At 40.8% G+C, this 22,274-nt stretch overlaps 1 long non-coding RNA gene across 1 annotated transcript; it reads left to right on the top strand.

The window, feature by feature from the left end:
- The first annotated feature begins 974 nt into the window (after positions 1-974).
- Positions 975-22,061, top strand: LOC118493733. The gene is made up of 4 exons (XR_004895699.1): positions 975-1,052; positions 4,562-4,569; positions 7,351-7,352; positions 22,049-22,061. It is a non-coding gene; the product is annotated as an uncharacterized LOC118493733 (long non-coding RNA).
- The last annotated feature ends 213 nt before the right edge of the window (positions 22,062-22,274 follow it).

Here is a 22,274-nt window from a genome sequence, read left to right as displayed (position 1 = left end):
TGTGTTCTGTACAGAATAAGCCAATTCAATTCAATCAGACAAATGGCAGTTAAAATCCCTCCAATTCAAAATCAATAAAAATATAAAACTTCATCATGTTGAGTCGATTTTGAACCAATCAGCTGTTAGATCAGCTGAGAGGCCGGCGTTTCCCAGCATTCCCTGGGTCCGCCTGGGTCTTGCAGTCGGTGAAAAGCAACTGCGCTGCCTCCGTCTCAGAACTGCGGCCGCCTTGATCTCGTGAGGTTATCGTTGCCCACGTGTGCATGACGTCAGAGCAAGTCGGGATCAAGTTGGACACAAATCTAACCGGCATGCATTGGGCGGCGATCGCTGGTGATCGATTCTGCGCAGACCTGGCTCATCTCGAACGAGCCCAGTGTTTCAGGTGGAGGCACAGCAGCAATGGGCCGTATGAGAAACGTGAGAAATGTTTTTTGAACATCAAAGGATGTAAACCTATTTTAGGAAATATGACGCTGAAAAGGAGTATAATAGGGGCTCTTTAAGGAGGCTTTTTGGATGTATTTTGCACAAGTAAAAAGTACTGCATCAGCTATCATCATCAGATATTATGCACACTGAGCACCATTGAGTAGTACTGTAGCTCCACATGTGGTTGTGTAGTGCTTGGGCTAGTGATACTTGTTGGGTGTGGGTCAGGATTAAGTTCTACATTGCCAGCCTGTAGTAATATTACAGTGAATTGAACAAATCCCATACATGTTAGATGGTAGGCCTATCTCTTCACGTGTCTTTGGGGGCGCCTGGGTGTGGCCACTGTTTAGGACCATGGAAAACAAAAGGTGTAGGCTCTTCAGGGCCGGGAGATAGCCTCAGTCGCGGTTTTGTTTTGTCGAAACCGTACCGATGGCAGAAATCAAGCAGCAACATACAGTATTTTAATCCATCTTTGTGAAGGAAGTTTAGATGGTTTTATTGATGTCTTTAGTGAAAAACATGCAGCAGATGTAGTCCCAAGGCGTTATTATGGAACCCACACAACTTCTAGGAAAGGCCCACCCTTCAATAGCATTCACACACTACTATTGGTTCCATAATAACGCGGTCCCAAGACATTGGGAGATTTGTTTATTTAACACTGGTGTGATACCTTCAGTTTCCTTTGTAAGGACTTTAACAGCAGCATTCTGAACAAGAATTGAGAAAAGTCTGTGACAGTTTTCCCAGACATGAATCCTTTGATTCTATCTGATTCTTCTGTTTTTAAGATGGTAATAGACTGACTTTTTTTTTTTTTTTTTTTTTTTAATTGTTTTGAAGCAACTAACTTGTGTCTTAGACCCTCCCAATGCACACATCTTTCAAACCACACATCCCCAAGCTGTAAAGCAGTTTATTTTTTCTTTTATACGTTTTTTAAAAGAAAGTCTCAAGTAGGGCTGCAGCTAAGGATCATTTTCACAAGTGTTTCATCTGTTGATTACTTTCTTGATTAATTGGCTGTTTTGTCTGAAATGTCTGAAAATAGTTTTAAAATTGCCCAACAGAGTTTCTCAGAGTTTAGATTTTCTTCTTCTTTCTTGGGAAATGGTTCATTGATAGAATTTCGGTCGACTAATGCTTTAGCTGTCTCAAGCCCAATCTAAAATATCCGTTTTGTTTTCACAAGCTGTGTAATACTTCTCTTGTATTTTCTCTTCTTGTAAGCTTCTCCTCATGTGTAAAACCAATGTGGTGCCTTTAAAACAAGGCTGTTCCTTATTTTACAAAAAGCTGCATAGGGATGTCCAACATAAAAGTTACCATTTGGCTGAGATTACTAGCTGAGCCATCCAATCATTTAATTACAGTTTAATTTATTTAGGATGCATGTATGGTGGAGTATGAGGCTAGCCCGAGTGCACATGAGTACTGAATCATGGGATATTCTTGTATTTAAACAAGAGATAAACAGTCAGGGACATGTTGAATGCATCACATTTCAACATAGTGGCATCGACCTTTGGGTCAGAATGAAGTCCTATTTCCCGGACAACGAACAGCTCAGACTGCCACGTTTAATTTAAGTTCAGGCGAAGTGAGAATATTAAATAAAACTCGAACAATGAAAGAACTTCTCATTTAACCACATGGGTTTAGGCACTGGGAGCGAGGAGGTGAAATATATATTCATGAAGGTTTTGTAGATACTTTATCGGCTTTAGGCTAGACCTCAGCACCGAGTCTGTAAACTGAGTTTGACAAGCCCCATGTAGAGCAGCAGGAGCAGGAATGAGTCTCTCACTGCTCATCCCTCCTCTACTGCCTGGAACCTTTTGGAACACAACAACAGCAAGTACAACATGAAGGAGCTGATATGGAGATCAGCTCCCAGGGAGGTTAAGCAGAGGGAAACCACATCTACAGCTCTGCATTTGCGGAGGTCGGTACAAATTTTTTACTTTGAAGAGGAAAAATCGTCATGGAAGCCGAACTGCAGGATACGATTTCAAATGTCTTGCAAAGTTTTGTCAGTATTTTTAAAACATGTCTCCCAGGACGAAAGCAGACAGACAAGACCTGAACTGACAGAGAGGCAGACTGTCTATACTTAGGAAATAAACTGTTTGAGGACTTGCGCTCCAATGAGCTTAACTTAATATCAGTAATCATGACACTTGGAGTTTATAATCATAAATATATCTCTCACTCTGGAAATTGACTTGGATGCAGTGAAGATATGCCACTCCAAATGCGTGCTTTAGTGCTCCAAGATAAACAACATATGCAAGTACTTACCACATGGAAGATGACCACTCATAAAGTCCTCCATACTTCAAGGCTCAGAACCAATTTTCTAAATGAATGGTAATCTGGTCCACTTGTTACAGAAACTCATAGTCTACAAAAACACTCAATAAGAACTTGCTTTTTTAATGCATAACATGATATAATAAATAAATTGGACACTGTTCTTGAACTCTTGATAACATCATTGTTACAAAGCTAAGCTAACCTGGGCTCACAACACACAGCTCTCGTTTTCCCTACGTGTTGCATTCCACGTGAGAATGAAACTAAACTTTCCTAGATGAGTGTATGTCTTTCCTACTTCTAGAGGGTTTTGTGCTGTGTTAAACTGACTCACAGTGATGTATGCTTATTACACCTGTACACCTGCTGCCTTACATACGGTATAGGCCTATATTCAGACCACTGCTTGTTAAGGGCATCTTAAATGAGAAGCGTATCTGTTTGTGTCGTGTTGGCAAAGCTGAATAGAAGCTTGGTGTAAGTTCTACCAAATGCATGAAGAATCCCCACTTTCATGGCCTTCAAAGGGAAAACTTATCAATTTGATTGGCGGTTATACTTAATGTTTTGGCTTTTTAGTGTGGCATAACAGATCATCTCACTTTCCTCAATGTGTATCGCTGCGATGCAAACAGGTGCTCTTGAATATGCATGATGCAGTCAAATCCTCCCAAACTAAACTGCAGAGTGAAGCGTAACAGGAGAACCTGCCTTTCCGCCTGGCTCGTCAGGCAGCGACAGGTGCAGCCACCGCCACTATTTTCTCAAAAGCAGAATTAGGTAGTGTGTGTGCAGAAATTCAACACAGCTGTAACTGACCTTAAGGCACTGAAATTCAGTATGAAATGGTGACAAATCCATTTTAAGTGGTTGGTAGGTTTCATTCTGAGGTATCAGCAGTGGAAACCATATAGCGGCTGCCTCTGTAAAATGACTCCTGGCATTGAGATACAAGCTATTATCAATTACTGAGGTTCTTCTGATTTTTTTTTTTTTTTTTTTGACTTTGTACAAAATAGAAAGAATTCACAACAAATGCAGCATTTGTATTTTAAACACACAGAATTACCCTGATTGTTCATTTATTTGCCGACTCACTCAAAGCTACATATAGACTATAATTTGGGGACAGAAGTGCAGGTTCAGCCTACAGATCGTCAATCTGTCTAATGAGGAGCTCCATGAAATTGGACATAGCTACAGTTTCTATATCTACCCAGGAGGAAGTAAGATGCTTTTACAGTCGCTACAGTGAACCAGGCTCAGTCACTGAATTGTGTGTTATGCATTATATCTATGGCAGCGTCTCCAAGTTGCAATAAACAGGTAGCAATTTAGTTTCTCTAAAATGGACACAGAGTCTGAGTATGAAACCCTTCGTTTGCAGCAGACGACAGAAAGAGAAACGCGTGAGTCACAGCTCAGCAGAGGCAAAGGGGGTCAAATTGGCCCATTTAATCCCAGACATGATGCCACAAGTCCATCTTGTGCTGAGCACATTCAGAAGTATCCGTCTGAGTGAGCAAATGCTTTCTGTGATGATCAACAAATCATCCCGCAAGTCCAGGCGAGCAGACAAAAACCTCTCCGTCGTGAGAGTGGCCACAGCTCAGGACTTAACTGCAAGGATTGATGAAGTCGCATAAAAGGGGAGACAGCAGCTGTCCAGAGGGTGCGCATAGGTCAGAGATCTCCACAGGACTGTGGCTAAATACCACGCAGCCACTGGTGCATCATACAGAGGCCTCTGACACAAGCTGTGTGTCAGTTCTATAGTCAGTAAGTTCAGTATGCTGTGATTTAGTCCAGGCAGTTAATAAATCAGTTAAATACTGCATCAACATGTAACATGTGTTTGTTGTGCTTGGATTTGTTAATCAGGATATACGTACTGTTAGATAAATAGTGTTTTACTTAAAGGATAATTCTGGTTTATTATCTAGCTAGCTAGACTATCTCTCCAATCTGAGTTTTCTGTTGCATGACTAAAACAACTTTTGAACGTACACGTTCCAGCAAAACAAGTTCCTTTCGGGCCTATTTTGCAGCGGCACCGCGGCTTTTCTCCTGTGCTTAGCACCGCCCGAGACGATTGTGATTGGTTTAAAGAAATGCCAATAAACCAGAGCACGTTTTCCTCCCATCCCTGAATGCTATGTGGAGTAGCCAGACTCTGATCTCAGATCTGGCAAAGCAAGACTACACATTGATTAAAGTCATTTATCTTTTACTTAAAGGTGCAATATGTAATACTGACAGCTAGTGTTTAAAATAGTTACTGCAGTACAAATTCAAAATACTGGAGAAAGTCATCTCCCCCGCCCCCTCCTCCCCAGACGCGAAGTTCACGTTGGTTGCCAGGCTAAGATTGGAGCATCCACAACAATGTTGCTAGACGCTTGTCTCACATAGCCAGACATTACTCCACAGCACAGCGGAGTCGCTAATGTTAGATGCTGGCTATATTGACAGTCATAAAAGCCCGTGCTCACGTGGAGCTCTGTACCCAACTGACAGGCACACTTTTTCGGCTTAGAATTACCGTAGGAACCGCTAAAAATACCACTACAGCCCAGCTGGCGCGTGCAAATGTGACGTCATGGGATCGCCGTGACTATTTATACCTGCGCTGCTGCTCGCGACACTAGTTGCAGTCTTCTCCTGAACAGAGGTGGCGCTAATGAGCAAAGGCTACAGACGTTGCTCTTTCTACGGACTAGAAGAAAAAGAAAAAGGTAAACAACGGCAGAACTGGCAGCAGCATTACCGTCAATGCTTCGATTTGATTTGATGACCTACTTCGTCGGATCAAGCCTTTCATTCACCATAAAAGAACTCATCTTAACCCAGTAAGTTTACAAGAGAGACTTGCAGTCACTCTGAGAGTCCTGGCATCCGGTTGTCAGCAAACTCGTTCAGCCCTCCCGTTTCTGCTTTGTCGCGCGCCGCTGAAAAAAAAAGAGCCGTGTGCGACCTATGCTCACGTGCCATAAATTGGGCGTGCCGGCAGGATATTACGTCATTTTGACGCCATGATGGCGCGCGCCACCTTGGATGCTGCTAGTATAATTCACGTTTTAAGAGAACGTGCACTGCCCACTAACCAAGGAACAACAGTAAAAAAAGTCTTTGCCTCTCGGCTCAGACTCAGAGATCTAGTTGGTCTGATGAAAAAAAACAGCTTCAAATATAGTAACGCGCCGCATTTTTTGGCAGTAACGATAACGGCGTTATTAAGATGGGAAGAGTAATCAATTAGATTACTCGTTACTGAAAAAAAGTAACGCCGTTATTCCCATCACTGGAATTGACCCTTTAGACGTGTTTATGTACAGTGTGCTTATACAGGACATTATCTTTAAATTATTTCTTTTGTTATATCAATCTCAGAGGAGATGTAGATAATTAAAAGAATCAGTGGGTAACGGAAGGATTTTAAGCTCTGAGACAATTAAGATGAGGATTACCCAAAAGGCATCAATTCTGGCTGCCCCTTAACTTCAGGAAAGATCCACTCATATTTCAGTAAGCACACTGATTGTGTTGAAAGCTTAAGGTAAAGTGGTGTATTATCGATTCCATAAGTGTACCATTGGTTTCCTCTCTGGACTCTTCTTTTCTTTGTGTTCTTTCAAAGCATACATTAAGCAAGAGCCTGCTTAAGAGTATACGCATGGCAGCTCACATTTACTTAAAATAATACTGGAAAGTATTACATTGAGTGGAAGAGGTAATGCTCAAGGTTCTTTTTTGTTCATGTGCACAACAATAACGGACTTAGTGATTGGCAACAAAACAATCTTAGGCCTCAGGCACCTCCAACAATGTTCATTAAATAACAACAAAAGGAAAATCCTGCAAGTAATAAAGAATCAGAATCTAAGACAAAAAGAAATAGTGCAAGTTAAGATCTAAAATATAAAAAATTTAATTATAATTTCTGTAGACAGTATTGCAAATACATAAAACTGAATTTAAACAGAATGTTAAAGGAATGTAGTAATGCATATGTGTATAAAAAGAAGTAATATATACAGAGTTGTAAACGGTGAAAAGTAAAGTAAAAGTATATAAAGATAAAGTGACGGTTTAAAGGTAAATTGACATGTGTTGAGCTCAGAGCTCAAGAGTTCAAACGTCTTATGGCCTGTGGGATGAAGCTGTCCCTGAGCCTGGTGGTGCAGGACCGGATGCTGTAGCACCATCTGCCAGACGACAGCAGACAGAACAGCTTGCAGCTGGAGTGATTGGGGTCTCAGATTATTCTGTTAGCTTTCTTCCTACACCACTGGGTGTAGAGGTCCTACATGGAGAACAGCTCAGTCCTGATGTGCTCAGCAGTTTTCACCACCCTCTCAACTGTTGAGAGTGGAGTAGTCTCGCATTGCCAGATCTTCTTCCACAGCGGAGGGTCTGGCGAGTCCACACAGCATTTCGGAATGGAAGAAAAACGTGGTCTGGTTTATTGGCATTTCTTTAAACCAATCACAATCGTCTTGGGCGGCACCGGACGGAGCCAAGGTGCCGCTGCAAAATAGCATCAGGAAGGAACTTGTTTTGCTGGAACATGTGTACGTTCAAAAGTTGTTTTAGTCGTGCAACAGAAAACTCTGATTGGAGAGATAGTCTAGCTAGCTGTCTGGATTTACCCTGCAGATATCTGATAAGCACCATAGTCCTCATAACGTTTAAAATTCCAACACAAAGAAAGCAGAAGGTAACGGACATCCGGCCAAAAAGAAGGACATCCAGCGGAATTTCCAGCAGCACCGGAGCAATCCTGGGAGTGGAATGTAGTGGGTACAGACAGAGAGTGGAGCAACTGCCATACCAGGCGGCGATGCAGCCGGTCAGGAGACCCTCAATGGTGCACCTGTAGAAGCTGTAAAGTATTCTTGAGTCCATGTTGAATCTCCTAAGCTCAGAGGAAGAAGAGTCGCTGTCTTGCTGTCTTTGTGATGGTGTCGATGTGGTGTGCCCAGGTCAGGTCCTTGCTGATGGAACCTGACGCTGCCGACTCTCAACTGAAGAACCTAAAGCTGCCGACTTTTTCCCCAGAGGAACCTGACACCGTGCACCCACCTGAAGCTGCCGACTCTCCATACAGATTGAGGATGCAGTATTCCGTATGTTAGTATGCAATTTCGAACACAGCCAATGTCTTTGTTTCTGTTATACAAAGAGAGGTTTCATGAAAAGAAAAAATATCTTTTTTTGGAGACTAAAGCCAATCTTTCTTAACAGCTATGATGCCAGAGCTGGAAAAACTAAATCACTGTCTCTCACAGGAAATTTCGAAGGCTGTCTGTGATACTTACCAGGAAGCACAATTCTCTTGTTCAATAACAGACTTTCTGCCAGCTATTTTTCCAAATACGCTGAATTTTGTGTTGTATGTTTTACTGATTTAATATAAACAGACTTGCACACATGTACATATATGTACTATCTGTGGATGCCTCAACCACGACTGAAACCCACTATTTCAAGCTGCTGGCCAGAAAAAAGGTTTTTAACACCCTTAAAGGAACACGCCGACTTATTGGGAATTTAGCTTATTCACCGTAACCCCCAGAGTTAGACAAGTCGATACATACCCTTCTCATCTCCGTGCGTGTTGTAAGGCTGTCTGACGGTTCCAGCGGCATCAGGCCAGCACAGAACATGCAGGTGAATGGTTGCAGTAATCCTACTGCTCCGAATAAGTAACAAAATAACGCCAACATGTTCCTATTTACATGTTGTGATTTGTAGAGTCACAGCGTGTACAAAAAACAACGTAACATGAGACACAGCCATCTTCTAACCGTAAACAAACCGGGAACTATATTCTCAGGCGGAAGAATATAGTACTTGGGCGGAATGATTTGCTTTGCAGCAAGCCTGTCTGAATATAGTTCCTGGTTTGTTTACGGTTAGAAGATGGCTATGTCTCATGTTACGTTGTTTTTTGTACACGCTGTGACCCTACAAATGACAACATGTAAATAGGAACATGTTGCCGTTATTTTGTCACTTTTGTCACAATTCGGAGCAGTAGGATTAGTGGAACCATTCACCTGCATGTTCTGTGCTAGGCTAAGCTACCGGTGGAGCTGTCAGACAGCGTTACAGTTCGCACGGAGATGAGAAGGGTATGTATGGACTTATCTAACTCTGGGGGATACGGTGAATAAGCTAAAGTCCCAATAAGTCGGCGTGTTCCTTTAAGAAAACAGAGCCCACACAATGAAGACTTCACCCTGGCTAAGTTAGTTTTGCAGAAGGCACTTGCTACGCCTCTCCCTCCCTCTCTCCTACCATGACTCAGTCTTTATGTCCCTCATCTTGTTGTCTGAGGCACTCTTCTTGCCTTTAAATCAATTTCCTCCATGGGGATTAATAAAGTTGAATTGAACATGAGCTGAAGCAGATTTGAAGATGTGAAGGCAGTGTGGCATCTCTTTTCACATATTGAAATGAAATATAATGTGCTTATCCTAAATGCCTCTGACAGGATTAACCACAACGATTTAAGGTTTTCCCCCAGGGAATTCAGCACGAAACCCCCACAATTGCCTTGGTTGGGGTGGTAAAGCCGGAGAACACAATGCAGCAACTCACTGATTAAGAAGTGTTATTTATGATTCTGCTGCTTGCTCCGGGCCAAAACGGTACTGTCCCTGTCAGCATTGTGTGTTGGCCCCGAACGAAAATGTAATAACATGCTCTGTGTTGCTGTCGTTTTTCCAGACGACTAACACTATTTGGGACGAGGACGAATACTTCCTGGGGCGGTGCTGTCACTGCTGGTGGTAAATATGAAGTCTGCCTTTAACATGGTTTCCTTTTGGAGCTGTCTTGTTTATATCTGTCAGCAGAGGTCCTGCAGTGAAGTGTCAGGCAAACTTCCAGTTAAAAATGAAGGCATAATTACCTTTTTATATGATAAATAATATGTGTATGTCTGTGTTCTTATGCAAATGTCTTACACCCACTCAAAGCAATGATACTGGCAGTGAGAACGGTAGAGAGCCTACAGCATCAGACAGCATGCATTGACAGGCTTCATGGTGTACATTCTGCATTTGGACACATCCACTTCCACAAAGATCCCATCAATTCCAATTGAGGAGCAGGATTTCCAGCCTTACTGTTCCACAAAAGAGGCATATTTTTTTTCAGTAGCTGGTTTCTGCAGGGTGTATCCCCAACGGAGCAAAGCAGCCCCAACCACAAAAGACAGGGCAGCTGTAATCGACGGACGCCTTGGCTCACATCAAAGCACTCGCCAAGCTGAGATTTCATCTCTCTCCACCCACTGTTTCTGTCCCCAGCCGTCATTCCGTGCGAGCGTTTGAGCTGCAGCCATGTCCTGATCACAGAGATGTGGTAGATAGTGTGATATGGCTAAACTGCTGACACAAGGCTCTCAGGCAGATGGCACCTTTTGAATCTGGGCCAAAATGTTTCCTCCGCTGGCAAGGAACTCAATTTTGTTGCTATTCATTAAAATGTCATCAACAAAAAAAAAAAAAAAAAGGTAACTCTTTCACTAAAATGGGTTTCATAGGAAACAGCTGTTATAGTAATACAGCCCAGCCTCCTGCACTACATTCTGTATAAGCTCTAAGACTCGTCTTTAACATTCAAACTCATCTTTAATTCATTCCCTACAGCAGCATGACCTTAGCTGCGATTTACTCCAATTTACATTTTAAATGGCAATCCTTAATGCTAACAAATTAGGCTACTGTATAACAGTAGGGAATCCCCTTGGTGCCGCACATAAAAAGGTAAACAATCGTAAATCTTCTAAAGGAAAGAGAGCCTTTATTTTACACCTTAGATCACACTGTGCCTAGTTAACAAATTAAATATCCACAAAAAGACATAACGTAAGAAACTGTTTTCTAATTATTGTTTAAAATAATTTGAATGACTCTGTGCTGGTTAAAATAACATAAGAAATCCCCATCATGGGGATTGGTAATCATACCAAAATGTGTTAAAAATGGCATTTTAGAAAAGGCCTTACCTAATGCTAAAGTTTTGTGTACCATTAGTAATATGTCACTGTATGTGGAGTCCTGGTATGATTTGGCACGATGCCAGTATGTCAGCAGAATGGAGTTTTAGTCATACCATTTTTTTCAGAGGCAGATCTGTTCTGGTGGCACAAATGATCTCATCGGTTCAATCGCAGCTTTTCAACCAGTTTGCCAAGTCTCTCAGTAATTAGATGTCGCCTTCGGCCAACTGGTAGAGTTTTTTTTTTTTTTTTTTAAATAGATTTTATTAATTTTTATCGAAATAAAACATAACCAACATACAAGTGCTCTCTGTGTTCACAAAAATATCAAAACAGGAAGGAAAATAAACCACCATCCAAACTACAATGACTTCAGGTAGCTCAACTGGCAGAGTTAAGATTTGATAACATAAAAAACAAATATTCTGCATGTTTTTACCACTAAATATAACTGTTAACCCATCTCCCACTGGCAAAGCAGAGGCACACCTTTACTTTATCCAGGATCCTAGACCTAGACCACATGTTTGGATGCTAGGCTAGTTATGCTGGTTATAACTGAAAGAGGCTATTTTTTTTTACGGTTTGCTGCACCTTGAAATGCTGCTTTTTTAACAAAGCTGCAGTAAATGTTAACTTGTCCAACTCAAAGTAACTTTGAAGTGAGCTAGCTTTAGCTTGGTTTGTTTGCTCAAGGTGACGACCCACTAAGTGTGGTGCCATGTAAAGCAAAGTTCACCTTATATTTATGTTCTAGAAGGTGGAAAGAAATATGCCTTTTGGCACCCCTACATGAGTTCAGTTTCAGAACGGTTACCTTTTCAATCCCACTTAAGTTTGCAGGCCTCATCTAAAGATAAAGGCAAACAATATGTTATGATGTGAATCTGATGTGATACAACAGAATAAAAAGGGGAAAAAAAATTATTTGCAATACCTTGAGTTATTTTGTGACAATAGTTCTTAAATCAGCTGCCGTTCAATTTCATAGTAGGTTACTGAAGATAGAGATATATATTCCTAGATATATTCCCATAGGCTTACCTCAACCAGAGTGAGTAAATATGGGATCCAACTGAAACAGATGATAAAAACAGCTAATAATAGTTATGTAAATGTTTTACTGGTAAAAACTGCAATATGCAATATGCCTGCACGAGTGTTACCATAAATTCAATTCGAATTTATTGTAATTATAAAAAAACGAAAGTCACTCAACACTTGTGTTCTTCCAAATACAGTGTTTTGAATGCCGAGCATGGAAAAAATACACACACACACACACACACACACACACACACACACACACACACACACACACACACACACCCACACCCACCCACACAGTGGCCTACTGTGCACACACAGTAGGCCACTACCCTACCTCTACACCACATTTGTGCAGTTAAACGTCGAGTTGCCAGTTGCCAACTCATGGCTTGATTTGTTCTTCATCTAATACAGAATTTATGACTTCCTTCCGGCGTTGTTTTTGATGCTGAATGATTTGCTTTTTCTCAAGACTCATAACTCCTATAAATCCTCTTTCTATAGAACCTACAGCCAAAACATGACAGTTATGCTGCCACAAGCGGTAAAAAAATTTTTTGGCCTAGACTTGGCATTATCCATGAAAAAGAACATTACAGTACTCAGTTATTTTCAGGCAGGTAATGCATGCCAAATAAATTGTGGTAAAAATGAACAAATCCCATAATTCTAGCAAAAGGGTTGAAGGATTTTTGAAACGTTACTCAAATATTTTGGGGGTGGTTTAGCAACCATTTTAACCTTTATTTAAACCTATGTCAAGTGATTCTTTGGCCACTGTGTGGGCTGTAACACACTGATATTATCACATTTTTAAAGTTGCTATGGCTGTCACAAAGTAGACAGTTTAGGTCCTTTTAAAATCCCCAGGCTTGTCACACACACACACACACACACACAAAATTGAATTGTCTTTATATGGGTTAATTTTACTAGCCGCAGCAAAAGTAGGCCTACACATTTTATTTTTGACAGTTAAAACAGCTATAAAACAGTCTGTTCTTTTTAGAGGGACTACAGTCTTTACCCTGTCATGCGGGGAAGGGGGACAGTGGCACCTGTTTTGTCGCCTACTGGTCGGTGCGTCCGTGCAGTGCTGGTGACCTAGCGTACTTCTTGCTGTCGGACAGCTTGCCCCTTTATCCTGAGTTCAGCTCTGCTGTCCTTCACACGTCTCACTGCGCGTCATCCTGCACTCCCAAAGGGCGTTTCCGCAGGTCCTGACCAGGTCTTGACTGCCATCTAGACCAGCACCACCTCAGGTCCTGTCCTCGCCCAGCTCCGCTGTCCAAGCCAGTCCCACTGCACGTCGTCCTGTGCACCCAATGGTGCCTCCGCAGTTCCTGACCACCCACTAGTCCGGAACCACCTCAGGTCCATTATCTCTATCATAATCATTGCATATTTGCTCAGATGCACATTTTCACCTGCCCTGCTATCCTACCATTTCATATCTGTTTACGCTCTTTTGCACTATTCATCTGCACTGACATGCTCAACTGTTATTCCTCCCACCTTTGTTGTCATATAATTTTTGTCCATCTGCTGAGCTACATCACTATCTAGACCACACTTTGCACTAACTGTACATTGACTCTTTACTACATCTCAGCATTTATATAGACTGTCTATTCATATATATTACGTTATAACTGATCTACATCACTAACTAGACCACAATTTGCACTAACTGTAATTTGACTCTTACTACATCTCAGCAATGATATAGACGACATGTGTACATATTGTGTTATTACCATATCACTTTCGCATATCCTTTGACTTACTTACACCTCACTCTGCGCCGGCTTTGTAATGCCTACTTAATCTGCCTATGTAGCCTATTGTATTCTGTATTCTTGTATTGTATTGAATGTGAAACTGTATTGTCTTCCTCGCTTATGCTTTTCTTGGCCAGGTCGGCGTTGCAAATGAGAACGTGTTTTCAACAGCCTACCTGGTTAAATAAAGGTTAAATAAAAATAAAAAGGTCTCTTACACATCTCCATCCCCCGTTCTCAGCCTCAGAACACATATGTAGCTCCTATCTCACCTCATTTGGAGATGCGTTACCGGTGTGTTTGGAGAGTGTCCTCGCCAATCCAGCTTCTCCCCTGATTAGAGATGCACCTCAGGTGTGTTTGGAGAGCGTCCTTAGCATCTGTGCCAGGCAAGCAAAGAAAATAACCAAAAGCAAAACACCACACTATATACAATAAAAATATGAAAAACACACTAGCTGCCTGGCTACACTTTGTGACATGGCTACCGTGTTAGCAAGCAGTCACCTGTTTACACATCTAGCAGACCCTGGAGCAATGGAGCAACCCTATTAGCATGTATCTGAAAGTTGTGTTCGTGGCCACGTGAAAAATGTAAAGCCAATATTTAGCGTAAATCACCTAATTGTGTCTTTGGTTACCTCACCTTCATAGCCATTTGTCGTCTATTAGAGATGAGGCCTTGCGGCATTTTCAGAAGTTTTATGTTACGTTAGCTAGCTAGTGATGGTTATGCATATTTCAACTTATTTTATATAGCAGTGTGTGCTACGTTCAGGATGGGACGGTGCAAGTTTGATGAAAAATGGTTTGACGAGAATAGGTTTCAGGGGTGGTTGAAGTCGGCAGGAAACAACGAGGTGCAATTTGGGGCCGTAAGATGTAGGGACCATGGGAGTGAAAGCACTTGAATAACAAATTAGTTTGCTAAAACAAGCGTTACACAGCGGTGGCTAGTGGGGCTATTAGGCTAAAATTTCAGACTCCCTCGCTGCTTCTCAACTGGCGGCTTCGAGTGGTTTTGTGTCGCCGCCAGAAACTCAAAGGGCAGAGCGGTTGTGGGTTCTTCACACGGTAAGCGGACACGATTATACAACATTTAACGTTACCAACAAAATAAAAGTTAGCTTTGTAGAGATTGTGGGATTTCCCAAACCGAATAAATAGCGCACATATTTACACAAAACTGCTTTGCTAACCCATTGTGGTTTAACTAAGATATCTGCTGAATTGTTTTTTTTCCATTGATGGATTTAGCTCTGTACGTCTTCGGAGCATGAGTCATTTAAAACAAATCACATATAAATATGTTGGAAGAATTTCGGTGTGTTCCACTGTGGTTCCTGATTTCTTTTTATGAATACAAATGTTTGAAAAATAATTTTTGCTTCAATTCTGTGATGTTGAAATGGAAATGGCAGAGTAATATTTTAAGTGATGAGTCTGGTGTGCTGTCATCACGGATGTATTGGCTGTCATGCTGATTTGAGTATGTTCTACATGTTTAGTTGACCATTCAGATTTCCATTTTGAAACTACTTATATCATTTTTGTTTTTGAGGATGCATAAGGACTATAAGGACATTGTTAAGCTATTAAGTTAATTAACAATCTTATTAATGACCCAATAAATTCTCTTTCCTATCAAATATTTTTTTCAACATTTTTAGGTCTTAAACTATATTTGTGGTGGTCTTAAAAAGGTCTTAAAAAGCATTAAATTTGACTTAAAAAATGGTGCCCTGTTTCTGGTGAAGACACTCCATAATCTGATTTCAGACTGAAAGGAAAAGCTTCAATGCATTTTGCACAAAGACTGAAGTTTTGGTCCTCTTTTTTTTCTAGCATGACAAAAAACAAGCACCAGACCGCCCAAAGGCACACAAAGGCATTAAGACTTTCATTATGCGATTGATTAAGCACTGAAAGCAGTGTTTGTAGTATATACTTCAGAGCTAATGAGGAGAGTCGGGCAAATTTGGAGGCTTTGAAGTGAGGAGCTGAAACCCAAGTGGTCGGCTTTCACACCCACTGGCGGATTTAAGCGCATTATCTGGCAATGATTGGTCCAACTTAGCTCCCCCGTTTCTGCTTTTAGTGAGAGAGTGACAGCTGAAAGCAGAGGCTTGATAAAGGAGGGGAATGAGAGCAAACAGCACCGCAGAGACACCCACAGGACAGAAGACTTATGAAGAATATGTTGCTCTCCTCACGTACTGCATGATGGACTTGTCTCTAGTCAAGGGTGTTGCAGTTTGGATCAACACTGTCGCATCCATCCAGGAGTGACAGGTTGTTGCTATGTGAAAGAGAAGATGTTTTTTAAAACATTTCTCAGGGCAAAGTATGGAAAACCTTGAGTTTTAGATATACCAATGGCCTTTGTACTTTTTTGTTATTCCTTAATGCAACTCAACTCAGCTCACTTATTATAATGGAAGGACTCAACTTTCTCCACTTTGAGTCATCGCCATGTTAATATCCTGCCACAAATGCCTTGAGTGTCGTAAAACAACACCGCAGTGATGATTGGAAAATCATTGAGGAACTGATGAACACAGCATGACAATTATTCTTCAGTTAGATTTCATTCAAGTCTCCCATGGCCACAGAGACGGGAAGCATAAGGCAAATAAATGACGTAGAGAGCCAACACAGGATGCAATTACAGAAACTAAAAGATGAAGAAGTGAGGAGCATTTGTAAGTGTTGAGGCCTAATTGTGCTGAAGGTGATTAGATGGGTGCTGTACGTCACCATGTTCAATCTAAAAGAGGAAATTACATTTTATTTCCACTTTTTTTGTTATCATAACCTGGCCTGGGGTTCCAATGAAAAACACATTTCCATTCTAGCAAGGGAATCCTTTAGCACGTTGCAAAAAGTGATTGTTTTTTGGATTTGATTGGACAGTCAGTTCCTGGGTCTTACAGGAAACACAACATAAGGTATTGTAATACTGATATTTCTTGATTCAAGCAGCAACTACAGCAGCTGAATGTTGAAGACAATATGAAAATGCCTTAAGCTGCAGTCTTCTTTAATAATCACCAGATGCTGGATCTAGACTATATTGAATTTGATTTACAAAGTCAATCAATTTTCCCACAAAAAATATGGTCTGAAGCTAACTTCACTTTGTCTGATGTGTATTTAAAATGATAGTTTCATTGAAAAGATATTAAGGCTTAAAGAGATTTGATTGGATGCCAGTGAAGGTGGATGAGGGTTGTGGTGATGTGCTGCCAGGTCTTGGTGTTGGTGAGGACCCTGGCGGCAGAGTTTTGGACATACTGAAGCCTGTCTAGGGTTTTGCTGGGGACCCCAGACAGGACTCCATTGCAGTAGTCCAAACGGGAAGTGATAAAAGCATGAATTAGGGTTTCTGCCACAGAGTCAGACAGTGATGGCTTGAATATTTGACAGGCATGCAGCAAAGGGCCGCAGGTCGGAGTCAAACCCGGGCCCGCAGGGGGTCGAGGAGTAAATCTCTATATATGGGCGCCCGCTCTACCAACTGAGCTATCCGGGCACCCGAGTCTGGAGATGTTTTTAAGATGAAAAAAGGCGGATTTGGTGATGGATTTGATGTGATTATGGAAAGAGAGGGTGGAGTCCAGGATTATACCAAGATTGCAAACCCATCAACATCCAGGATTGAGATCTCCAACCTTCTGAAGCAGCGCTTTGAGGGCCACAACCATGTTTTATTGCTGTTCAGTTTGAGTGGGTTGGTTGACATCCAGGCTTTGATGTCATGCAGACAGTTGACCAGGGAGAGGGGGGGAAGCTGAGTGGATGGTTTGGTGCTGATATAGAGCTGTGTATCATCGGTAAACCAAGAGGGTCAAAAATTTCAACTGGTCAATGGTTTATGAAGCTTCATTTGGACGTCACTAGTCCTAATGTGCGTAGGGCAAAATGCAGCTTTGGATAAATATGTAGGTTTATGAAAAGATCATGGTTTGGGTGAAAATTAGCACATTTGTTATGTTACCAACATTATGTACGTGATGTACATTAAAGCAGCCATATTATGCTCATTTTCAGGTTCATAATTGTATTTTAAGGTTGTACCAGAATAGGTTTACATGGTTTAATTTAAAAAAAAAAACACCATATTTTTGTTGTACTGCAGCGCTCTCTCTCACTGCTGCAGCTCCTCTTTTCACCTGGTCTCTGTTTTAGCTACAGAGTGAGACCTCTTTTCTTCTTCTTCTTCTGTACTATCTTTGATTGCACTTGCACATGCTCAGTAGCTCAGATGTAGATCATGTCAGCTAGCTAGCTCCATAGACAGTAAAAGAAAGGCTGTTTCTACAACTTCGGTCAGTTACAAGCATAGACTGTATATATTAGTGGACAGCGCATCCGGTTCAGCGAAATGCGGAAGTGCCTTAAACCTGCATTCTATCTGAAATCCAGCAGGAGGCGACACGTGCGGTTGCAAAAAGGAGGTCGGTTTCTATAGAAGTCTATGGCGATATGACCCAGTTCTCACTTGATTTATTACCTCAATAAACTTTTCAATTAAGAGTTTATGGTCTCAATCGCTAGTTTTAAGTCTTCTGCAACACAGAATGATGTTAATTTTTTGAATTATGGTCTCGTTGATTTTAAAATCGGCGATAAATCAAGGGGTGTTTTAGGGCGTGGCTATGATGTGATTGACAGTTCGCGGCTTGTCAATCATGACAGAGGTTTAGCAAAGTTTATCCATGGCACGTAAACTTTATTTTGGGGGTTGACCAGCTTTCGTCTTCGTGACTGTGACACGCCTAATAATGTCTCGTTCAACGTTCGGTTGTACGACAAGACACTCAAAGGAGTCGGCAGTTCAGTTTTTCTGGTAAGTAACGTTACATTTTGTTTTGATACTGTTTTTCGTTAGCCAACGTTAGCATCCCAATTAATATCAGTTAGCTAGCTAGATTGCACCTTGCTAACCAAGCTAGCGGGCTAACTAATAACGTTATGCAGACCAGACCGTATAAACGGATTAAAATATATATATTTAACGTTACAGTCGTATACAGTAGGTATGCACAACGGTCTCGCCGGTGATCTGTTTTTAACCATATGTGATGTTATTGCTAATCGATCCGCATATAATGGTAATGTTAGCTTAAAGTCAAAGCCTGATATAGCTAACGTTATAGTGCAAATTCATATAAATCCTATTCGTACGGGATTATAATCATTTTGAGACCGCGTGTGATTTAGAAAGTTTCGTTTAGTTAGTTTCGTGTGGCGCATTCGCACGGGACAAGCAGAGACTGCTTTAACTTGAATATACTGAAATATATGTACCCCGCCCGAGAGTTGGGCAATGTTACCCGGAGGCGCCCGAAGGACAGGCACAGACACCCACACAGCATCACCATCACCCTCACCTTGGACAAAGCCGCGCTGGAGCGCGTCGACGGACGGGGCAGTGGGCCAGAATATCCGTTTTTGCGATAAAATGTCCCACATGAAAAAAAAAAAAATATATATATATATATATATATATATATATATATATATTACTGTAAAGTTACATAAGTGTTCTATCTTGAAAAATCTTGAGTTCTGCAGCCAAATGTATTGTATAAAGCACCAGGTTCAATATACTCCAAAAATCTTTTCTCAAAATTCTAAATACATTATTTCAGACTGTTAATGTACCTAACAAGCATGCTGTTGCAGGAGTTATTAACCACTGTTGTTGATGCTGTTACACTGATGTCTTTCTTCCACTTACTGTAGTTGTGTCTGCTAATCTATTTGAAGACCTTCTGTCAGCACATTAATCTGTTTTAAGATGAGTCACATACATGTTACAATCTATATTTACAAATTCTGTTTATTACTAAAATGTACATATCAATAAAAAAGTGTTGCGTACAATACACATTGTCTAAGATAAATTTAACATGTAGGAGTATGTTTCCTTAATACTGCATGTCCTCAACTGAAGCATACCTTTATGTACAAGCTCATATATTAATATAATTCATTGTGATCTACCATGCCTTAACTACATGTTTGTCTTTTACAAAGGTATCCACCCTGAAAACTGAATGACCAGAGCCTACAGAAGGAAGACCTGGTGTATAGAGCAGCGTATTTGGTGCCAGTCATCTTGTTGTGGAAAACAGATTTCATTGACCACATCCGAAGTTCTCAAATGTGTTCAGATTATAACGATGCCAGAAAATCATTTTTGGTTCAGCTTCTTCTGCTGAAAGGACAGACGAACTTTTAGCACTTTAGCAGTCATTGGTATTTAGAGGTTCAAAATGTGAGTCCTGTAATAGATGTGTCCTCTTGTGTTACTGTTAGGCCAGCTGCTCCTAGGTAGCTTCTCTGTCTCTCCTCCCTCCCTCTCTCTGTCTGTCTCTCCTCCCTCCATCTCTCTGTCTGTCTCTCCTCTCTCCCTCTCTCTGTCTGTCTCTTATTGCAGGAGAGGAATCTAGAGTGTGGGAGTCTGTGTTCCAACTGCCTCTCATCTACCACAATCAACCAACAATTTGTGATAATACTTTTGTTATAATGAATTTGCAATAACCCTACACAGATTAAACAGCACCTAGTGCATTTTCAATTACCTACTAAACACTTGACTATGTATGTCAAAATAAATATGTCTATACATTAATCTAAAAGGATTTTGGTGAAGTGTTTTCATGGTGATTAAAATTGACAAGTACATAAAGACACACAAGAAAAGCACAAACTACATTTCCCTGATCCTTCTTTGTCAACATTCATGTATGGTAACATTTAAGAAATCATATTTATGTTGATTAAAGCCAAAATAGACACTTTTAATCTATTACAAATTCTATCAAATTACCAATATCTTCTTGTATGACTACAATATTGTGTATGTTCCTATAGTTACTTCAGAAAAACAACAAATGTAGCTTTAGAAAGACCTTTATTTCACATTGAAATGGGCATTAACTTCAAAAACTACATAAACCACAAATAATACTGGCAATATTTTTAAGATTATGTTAAATTGATGAATTAAAAAATGTAGTTCACCTTTTACAATCCAGTGTAAATTCCACACATAAAACACTGCTGTGGGTCAAGGTAAAGGCAAACTTAACTGTCACAAGACATGTATGCATAATAAAAAGAGGTAGTTGAATCACTGGTGCCACATTGTTAATTACAGTAGAAATGGTTGACATTACAAACCACAATATAAAAATATAGCTTAACATATAAAGCTTAAAGCACTTGTGCAGCACTCTGTTCAGTCAAGTCCAAATGCCTGGGTAAAGAAATAAAAGCTGCCTTTACAATTACAGTGAGCATAGTGTGACAGTCTTTTGGTTGTCTGTAATGCACAGTGGAAAAAGAAAAAAAAACCTGCGTGCCTTGTCGATCTTCCCCGGATTGTTAACAGCCCTCCACCTGCATCTCTGGGTGATGCCAGAGAAGATGGACTTACTTCTGAGGCATTAGGTGGGTGCACATGCCATCGTGGCTCTCCACACTCCTATTTGTGAAAGAAAGAGAGTCATCAATTTCCATTTGAGCCCCTCATAGTTAAATATATATGCACACTAGCATGTAACTGTACTTCATTAATTATCGGGGGAGAATACAGATGAATCAACAACAGTCTATTGTTCTTTAGTGTAACTTTAATTTAGTTAAATGAGCTTATTTCTGCTAACGTTAGCTCTTAAAAGCATGTAAAGGCTAAATGCGCCAACTATAGACTGATGGAGCAAACAGTAGCAAGACATTATCAGTGCATTATGGTTGTTACAGTTAACCAAACGTTATAAGAAACTTGGTTATACATCTGCTAATACTTAGCGTTAGATAATGATAAGCATTGACAATCCCCGTTTTGCATTTCGCTGATACTACGTTTAAATTAGGACAACGTAAACTTCGATTTGCAGAAAATTAACTAGCATGTTTTACCATAAGTGGCTAGCTAACGTTACATGGTAACTTCAGATACATTTACTTTACAATGTGACTCATCTTATATGTAATATAACTACTGGACAAAGATATATTTAAAACCTAGCGAAGCTATATCTTACCTCGAATTATGTATACTAGCTTTCACCAGCAGTTGCATCCAGATTGCCAGTGAACGTGTTGAACAGCGTTGCCAACTCAAAAAAAAAAAACAGTCAGACACCGCCCAACAGTCTATGGCTCCTCCCTCTCTCCGCCCTCTCGTCTAAAAACGTCACATCCGCAACCAGGATGGCTGCGCCCATAAACGCAAACTCGACGACGGATAACTGATCTCCACAAACCAATGGGTGACGTCACATATGCTCTGTCCATTAATATATACAGTCTATGGTTACAAGGCAGGATTAGCTGGGAGACTTCTAAATGAGGGCGCACATGTAAGTAGTTCTTTTGTAGATTATAGTGAACTTGTGTGTGTTGTAGCAGTGCTTTGCTATTAAGAACGAGGTAGCATGCTAACGCTAACGCTACGAGCTAATGGTTGCGGTTAGCCTGCTCGCTTCGGCTTGTGACATCACAAGCCGTGCCGATTTTGAACAGCTCACCCAGAGACTGAAGGCAGGACACATTCAGAAACCGTATCTCACTCTAAACAGCATGGATGGATTTTTTTCAAAGTTTGTATGTGTGTGGAAGCACCAGAGACACAAAAGAACACCCCAAATCCCAGAAAAAGT

This window comes from Sander lucioperca, chromosome 18 (assembly GCF_008315115.2).
Source record: "Sander lucioperca isolate FBNREF2018 chromosome 18, SLUC_FBN_1.2, whole genome shotgun sequence".
Lineage (NCBI taxonomy): Eukaryota > Metazoa > Chordata > Actinopteri > Perciformes > Percidae > Sander > Sander lucioperca.
Note: the sequence above shows the minus strand (reverse complement) of the source record. Positions and strands in the feature narration are given on the sequence as shown.